The sequence below is a fragment of the Elephantulus edwardii genome, unplaced genomic scaffold (genome assembly GCF_000299155.1).
Source record: "Elephantulus edwardii isolate Elephantulus edwardi_28Jun2011 unplaced genomic scaffold, EleEdw1.0 scaffold00033, whole genome shotgun sequence".
NCBI classification, from domain to species: domain Eukaryota; kingdom Metazoa; phylum Chordata; class Mammalia; order Macroscelidea; family Macroscelididae; genus Elephantulus; species Elephantulus edwardii.
In genome coordinates, this window is record NW_006399783.1 from 8,576,074 (window position 1) to 8,584,253 (window position 8,180).

An 8,180-nucleotide genomic window follows, 5' to 3' on the forward strand; every position below is an offset into this window, starting at 1 on the left:
TTGCTTTTACCCAAATATCCCCCCCCCCCCGGATTATAAACTCTCTGAGACCCAGAGTTCTCCGGGGCTTTGGCCCCTGGATCAGCACAGAGAAGGGGTTCAAGAACTGAGTGGGAGTAAAAGGCATCCTGGCGTGAGGCATATCAGAGAAGTTTTCTTGAAGGTGATGATTTGTGGAGATGAGGCAGCAATCAAATTCAGGAAAGAAAACCTAGCTCTGAAATCTGAGTTTTGAGGACTCTGGGTGAACACAGTTTACACTGGACTGGTAACCTCTGGCTTTGGAAGTACACACCCATCTGGCGGTGCTGTGGAAGAAAGGTGTGGTGATCTGTTTCCATAAAGATGACACCCACACAGAGCAATGGGGCAGTGTACTCTGCACCCCAGGAGACAGCCCTGAATTAGGATCAAGTCAACTGGCACAGGTTTACTTTGAATTTGATCTTCATGCTTTGGGTTTGTTCTCTTTAATGTCTGATTTGCAATTACAAGGAAGCATATTATTTTCATCTTAACAAACACACATAATGACAACACATAACTTTCCATCTTCTCCATCAACTAGACAGTCATTATTTCTACATGTGGGATTTGGCTAAGGCAGAGGTGAGAGCTGTGTGTGTATCACTCGTGATTTCAAAAGTTAAAATAGTTCACAAGGAAATAAAGTCTTTCTTTTTTTTTTTGCCAGTAAAACCAGAGTATCATAACATTGCCTGTGCTTTTTGGAAAAGGTAAATAGATTGCCATGCTTAACTCAAAACATGAAAAGACTGTGTTTCTCCACTATATTTATGGTGTCTATGTCTATAGAGACACACACTCACTATATGAAGGAGCTCTGGTGGGCTAATGCTCAGAAGCTGTGCTGCAATCCTGAAGGCGTGCTGTTCGGACCAACCAGTTGTGTAACAGGAAAAGGATGGATAATCTCCTCCTGTACGATTTACTCCCTCTGAAAACCCACTGGAGTGTCAACTAGGGGTTGGTTCCAACTTGACAGCAATTTTATGCATATAAAACAAAGAGGGAGACAAGTTTTGCTATGAGAAAATAAAAAAAAAATTGCAGGTTTCATTTGAGTGAAATATAATATAGTTATGGATTGTGGGACTCTGTAAAAGCCATTCATAACACCAAAGCTTTTATTAGCTTTAGAGTAAATAATTCTATGGTGTTATTTTATTATCTTTTTATTTTGGTAGTGGTTTATGCCAAGACAAAGTGCTTTATCCCAAGTGCTTTTTTTAGTCAGACAGACCCCGTCTCCTTTAAATTGCATTTTGTCTGCGATGGACTAGGTCACATGTAATAAATTCTGGCATTTTAATGGAAACATTACAGCAAAAATAGTTAACAATCTGCTTTAATTTAAAAACTCATTTTCTCTTTCATACGGTCAGGCAGTATCTTGGTAAAATGTGCAAAATGCATTGGGATTTAATTATGATGGCAATTTGTTCTGAAACAAGGTTAAGCTGGGTTGTCAATATTCAGGATAAAGGGTCTGGGATAGCAGCTGGCAGGACGGTAGTGGCTTGATGTCCCTGGATCTGGAGTGCCATGTGGCCTAGAGTAGTGATAGAAGTCCTGCCACGAAGCAGCTAGAGATCCCGGTCAGGGGAAGACTGGCTGCTCCTGGGAGCACAAAACCGAGACTGCTAGACTAGCGGAGCCATCCCTGGACGAGGACTGAAGGGAGAGGAAAACCTAGACTCTTTCTTAAAGTCTCACCACAGGCTCCAGGTCACTCATTTTCCTGTAACAAATGTGTGCACACCACTGTGCTAGGTGCTAAAACTATAAAAATAAGCCACAATAAGCAGTTCTCCTACCTCAGGTAACCTATAGACCAGTGATAAAGAAAGTCAACTGTCCACGAATGGCCTAAAATATATGTACAAGGACTACGAGGACTCTGATGGGAGGTCCATGGTGCCAGCTGAGTGGGTAAGCCAGGCATTTGGTGTGGTCTGGGGCAGTGGGGTGGTTGTCATGGAAGGCATTGCCTGGGAAGCCCCAGAGGAAGTGAGCGTAGAGACAAGAGGATGGTGCACTTGGCAGTGTTCCCGACAGAAGGCACAGTGCACACAGATCCTTTTTGGAGGGGGTCAAGTGTTAGCACCAAGGGTTCAAAGAATCCAAGGAGGCTTCGTGTGACTGGAGAGCTGGCAGCATAAGGGCTTGCTTTGGATAGTCAGTGGGAGAGTCGGTGCACCCAGGTCATGCCAAGGTGTCTGGATGATAACAATAAGCCTGGTTTTACTTCCCAAGTTTATTGGGAAAACATTTGATGGTTTTAAGATAGAGTGACATGGTTTGGATCTACATCTGCTGTGATTGTTGTAGTGGATGAAGTGGAGTGGATTTGTCCAGTTAGGGCAATCTTACTGGAGGGCAAATGAGAGATGAAGGTGACCTTGGCCAGGATGACACTTGCCTTGAAACCTGGCTTAGTCTGCTCTGAGAAAGCCTACTTCTGTGCCTTTTTTCTCCCCATTTCTTTTTATGGCTTAAGAGTTCTGTACTAGGCAGGAAGAAATTCAAGAATTTGGGAAACTCTGGAGCAGAGGTGGAGAGATGTGATCAGCAGACATTTAGGCTATAAATTGGCTAAAAGAAGATGGAAGTTGAGAGGAAAGTACCCAAATGAGGATTCTGATCATTAAGCCAGTCAAGGGTTTGCACAAAATGTGAACAGTGTTGGATCCGTCCCCAGTTCTTTTTATTGCAAGCATTGCTTGATGGGCGTAATGATCATAAAACATCTACATTCCTTGAAACTTAAAAAAAGAAATATGTTTTGAGCATACGGCAAGTTGCCTCAAGCGGCTTAAAATTAGAATCTTTTCAAGTAAAGGTTATGTTGAAGCAGGAATTGTACCTGTAGGCAAGATGGAGTTTCAAGTCTAGCCTCACAGGTCCCGGAAGTTCCTGGGGCCTTGGTGCCCAGCCCTCTGGCATTGATCAGCCAACCATATCACTCCTAATACTCAATTGCCACATGATTGCTGCAAGCCCTTGGGCAAATTATTAACCTTCCTTCACTGCCTCATACTTAAACCAGAAGGGATCCGATTCTTCAAGTCCATTTCCCCATTAGGATATGTGCTTCTGCACTGCAGGGATCCTTCATCCCCCAATGTTAGGCTCTTTCATATGCTCATTTGTTCTGCTGAATTGCTGAGGATGATTTGTTATTTAATATTCATTGTCATGGTTTCTGGTGGTTCTCCTAAGGACAGGGAGAGTTCATTTCTTATCTATCCATTATCTGCCTGAGACAATCTCAAGCCCTGCCCACAGAATTCTGAAATCAGCTGCAGCCCCTTGAAGCCATCTCCTGTCCCCAGTTGATTTCAGTCCTGAAATTGTGAGTGATCACTTGCTGAGCTTGTGTTCTGGGCTTTCCCTCCGTTGTGAAGACACTTTTGTGAGGCAGGGGTCATGCTCATCCTTGTAGTGGTGTGCCACGGAGTTGACTCTGCAAAAGAGAGTCCTATCTGCCCCATAGGGTTTCCAAAGATTTCCCATAAGTTTTATGGGAGTGGTTTGTCAAGTCTTTTTCCCACAGAGGAACTGGTGGGTTGGGTTGCAGCCAACTGCTAACCATTGTGTGATCAGGAGTTCCTTTCCTGGGCTTTACAGCTGAAGAATTGGGGCTCAGGGAAGTTCAGTCACTTTCCCAAGGTCATTTGGCAAAACAAAGGTCAGAATGGTGTTAAACCTGAGACTGCTGGTTCTGTGCTCAAGGTAGTGGTTGTAAGTATATTTCTTTCTTAAGTTGGAGCCTCTTAGACTGAGAACCTCACAATCCAGGTGGAAACAAGTTGTTTCTAAATGGTTCATAGTGGAGGCAGGACAACATACATTGATTCACAGGAGGGGAAAGTTGCTTTCTTGTCAATTCTTTCTCAACTAGGGTGGTTAGTCAACTAGCAAATGTGTGTTGTGTTTATGTGGCTTTAGTACATGTTGGGTATTTGTGAATCTCCATTTTTTAACCTATTATTTCAGAAGTGAATGACCAATCTTTCTTCCTAGTCTTTCTGAATTTGAATGCTTAGATTTAGAACAGTATCTGACAGGCAAGCATTTTACAGAAAAGAGCAGATGAAAGATATTTCCTCAATTACAGAAATAACCAGTAGATTCAATGTAGTCCCTGCACTTGACACATGTGTCTTGACCCACCCCTTTCCCTGCTCCACCAGCATTCCCTTCTGCTCCCACCTACTCCCTTCAACACCCATCTCCCATTTCTCATTCTCGATATGATGGTTTATACCTCAAGCTTTCTTGGGTTTCAGTGATTCTGAACACCTCCCAGTGCTGCCAGTTTCTTATGCTGCGGCCAGTATCCCTTGAGTTTAGGAGTCTCCTTGGAGGCAAGGATTCTGGGGCTTTGTCTGACATACTTTGGACATGTTGTAAGGAAAGACAGGTCCTTGGAGAGAGACATCGTGTTTGGTAAGGTGGAGGGACAGCGCAGGAGGGGAAGACCCTCTATGAGGTGGATTGATTCAGTGACTGGGGTAAATCGGGATGGGTGTGTCAGAGGCCATGCGAATGGCACAGGATATAGCAGGGCTTAGGGCTGTTGTACACAGAGTCGCTATGAGTCGCAAACAACTCGATGGCAAATAACAACAACAACAAAGCCCAAATACCATGTAATAGTATAAGGGAAGACTACCTTTCTCAGACAGTTCTGAGGAAAAGTCCTTTGCCTTGAACTTCTGCTCCAGGATTGACTTCTTGTGCCTTAGTTAGTGCCTCTTCTCTTCCATTTGCAATACACTGTTGTCACAGGAGAATAGTTCCGCCAAAGAGGGTGATGTGTCCCGTAGTTTTGGCATCTAGTGTTATATATCTGCCCATGGCCCTGGGCCTAACATTCTTAAAAGGTCTCAGTCCTTGACTTGAAGGCTTATTACCTTTAACACCTAGCAAGATTAATAAAATATTTTTTATTTTATCTTCTATAGATGAATTGTGATATTTGTACTCCTGATGGAGGTGATATAATGTTATTCTTTAAGGAAAATAAGTAAAGGGAGAATAATTCAAGAAAAATATGGAATCAGTTGTAGTGGTTGTGTTGATATTACATGCCATCTATTCCGTTGTGTCAGGAAGACCCTAGATAGGATAGATTGATTCAGTGAAGAGGGTAATGGGATAAGTGTGTCGTGTCAGAGACACTAAGGTTGGCTTACAATAGAGCAGGGTTCAGAGTTGTTGTACATAGAGTCATTATAAGTAGCATGTTAGAACAACAAGGATTCAATTGTGACTCTTCATAACCCTTTAGAACTGAGTAGACTCTTTGAGAGGGCTTCCAATGCTAAAATCTTTATGGGAACTGATCTCCAGGTCTTTCCCTCCAAGAAGACCAACTAGTGGTTTTGAACCACAGAGCTTTTGGTTAATAGTTCAGTGCTTAACCATTGAGCCACCAGTGCTCCTTAGTTTGGAGAATAATAGTACAAATCAAAATGTGTATCCATCTGAATAAACCTGGGAGTAGCTCCAGTGATTTTCACGGTCTTACTCTCAGTATATACAGGGCTTCTCATGAGCATTGTGAAGCTATTCCTTATTTGGCTGAGACATGTAGAGAAGCAATTATGATAAGAACCAGCCCTGCCCTTAGGACCATTGAGGGTTCCCGGGTTAGATTTAAATTTTATAGCCCAAATATACAAGCTAGTAATGGAGTCTTAAAACCTAGGAAAAATATGTAAGTTTATTGCAAAAGATAATATCCCATTTAAAACAGTTTAGAAATTTACAAAACCTTACATTAGTACATCATCTTTAAGAAGGTGCTCTATAGATGAGCTGGTATTAAGTTCCAAGTATAGTGAATACACATTTTTTTTAAACTACAGAGAAATCAGCTACATAAACTCCCACAACTTAATTTGATGTATGGGTCTTTTTTCCTCTTCTATTTTATAAAAAGTACTTTTTGCTAAATTAATCTCTCTCCATAAAACCATACAACCTCAAGTACAGCATTTCTGTAGAATATCATGGCAGATGTTACATAACATTTTACAAAGAAGCAGCGATTTTCACATGAATAGTGAATACAGTTTTAGCATATGTTGGGTGTTTTGTTGTTGTTGTTTTAAAGGGATGGTCATTTGCATCCAGCAGGAAAGCGCTTACCAACTCTTTTACTCCACAAGAAATATTTTAAATGTTCCATTTTCAGAAGAATCACTTTCCCAGTTTCCAGCCTGTGGCCCAAGCAATGCCTGTGTTGTGCTTTGGTATAGAATCATTATAGCCTTGTTTGGTAGTATTTCTAGAAATGTCGATGTTTTTCAATCTTGATTTCATTTAATGCCATTGAGGGTTTATTTGGGACTCTCAACGCAGTCTATGTGAATGACTACGCGAACTTCTTAATTATCAAAGTGGGGGTTGTACTGTTTGGGTCCATTACATCAGACATCTCTTCAACATTCCAGGCTAACTTTGGCAACGGATTCAGCTCAGTTATGTTCAAGTCAGTCCATTTCATGTGGGAACATACTCATAGAATGGATAGGGTAGATGTTCTTACCCCATTAGACAAACAAGCCCCCTAAATTTAAGCAAATTTCCCAAGGTTACTGGACTAGACCACTCTTTTGTTTGGGTCTCTTAATTCCAGGAATACGATTGCTTTCATTCTAGCATGCTGCCCAAGAATTTAAATTCATTTGAAAATTAGCGTAAGCAAAGCAAATGAAGATGGAAGCTTTACTACAAGATGAAATTACATAATAGATCCCAAATGATTTGCTTTATTGGATTATCCTCTGTGCTGTTCTTTTCCATTGCTGGGGCCAACAGAGAGTTGATTGTATGGAGACAGAAAGCAAACTCTGTGGCTTTTAGCCAGTGGTAGCGTATCTTACTGAAATGTGGCTTCCTAAATATGACAAGTGTATTTATCTTAATTCCAACTTGACGTTATATATTCCGGTCTCATTTTGTGGGTTTAAACACTACACTAGAAACAGAGCAAGAACATCTTGAATGACATTCCAAGACTTAAATAGTACAAAGTGAGATCCCTTGCCAAATTTCCCTCTTGCCCTCACTGAAGTAACTTTATGCACTGCAGTGCTGTGACAGGGGAAGGTGAAACTATTGGAGTAGTTTGCTCAATTAGTCTCAATTTGCAGTGGGTTAACATATATACCTATGTATGCACAGGATGATGAGACCTTAAAAGGACCCAATACAATCACTGGATCTTCAGAAAAGGGGGTTTTGAGACATCTTCTTCATTTAAGGCATGTTAAGCTTTCGGAACCCTTTCCAAACAGCATCCATCCAGCTACAGGCCGGTAGAGAACTTGTTTGACTGAGAAGGAATCTGCACTTTGCTGTTTTACCGCTCCCCTCGCATAAAATCATGAAGCAATTACTTAATTTTATTACTTATTTCAGCCATGCAAGTTTGACCAGAACCCTGTCTATGGGGTCTTGCCCGAAGAGTGAGCCAGACTTTAAAAGAATTGAGACTTTGGGAAAGAAAGACCTTTCATATTAAAATGAAAATAAAAACAACCAAACACATATCCTCATTCCCCAGGCCCGCTGCTGCTTCAATCAGGTAACCATAGTCTGGTCATGAGGAAGGGCAATTGCGTGGTTTATATGTGTTCGAACCTATCTACAAGGCTGCTTCAGGACAATGTATGGAATGAAGGGGTGAGATCTAGTGTTTTTATTCCTATTATTTGTTACATGGAGAAAATGTAACTGACAGGCTGCTGCTGGACCCCGTGATCGTAAATATTGCAGGTAAGTGAATGGCAGCATCTTAAAGTTCAAACCCAAACCAGATTCCAGCCCATCCCTAGGTGGTCTCAGGCCCTGGACAGAGAGACATGATGGTTTAGGTTGAGCACTGACTGAAGCAGATGCAACTGCAGAAACCCTCTTTGTCTTCCCGTTTCAACCAGGACCCACCCTGACAATCCCTTACACCCTGGGGTTACCTGACTTTGACGCAGACAGTAAGGGCCCTACAGTGTGAGAGGACAAGTCCTTGATTCAAGATCAAGAGACTAGTTAAAAAAATGACGATGGCCCCAACACACCAGAGTAATCGTGCCTTGTTATGCCCTGCCCACTTCTGTTGTGCTTATATATGCTGATATCTTAGTAAA

At 41.9% G+C, this 8,180-nt stretch overlaps 1 protein-coding gene across 1 annotated transcript in view; it reads left to right on the forward strand.

Annotated features, from left to right (window-relative positions):
- The window catches only part of DOCK2 (dedicator of cytokinesis 2), a 736,392-nt gene that overhangs the window by 390,491 nt on the left and 337,721 nt on the right, over positions 1–8,180 (forward strand). The gene's annotated exons all lie outside the window — the stretch shown is intronic.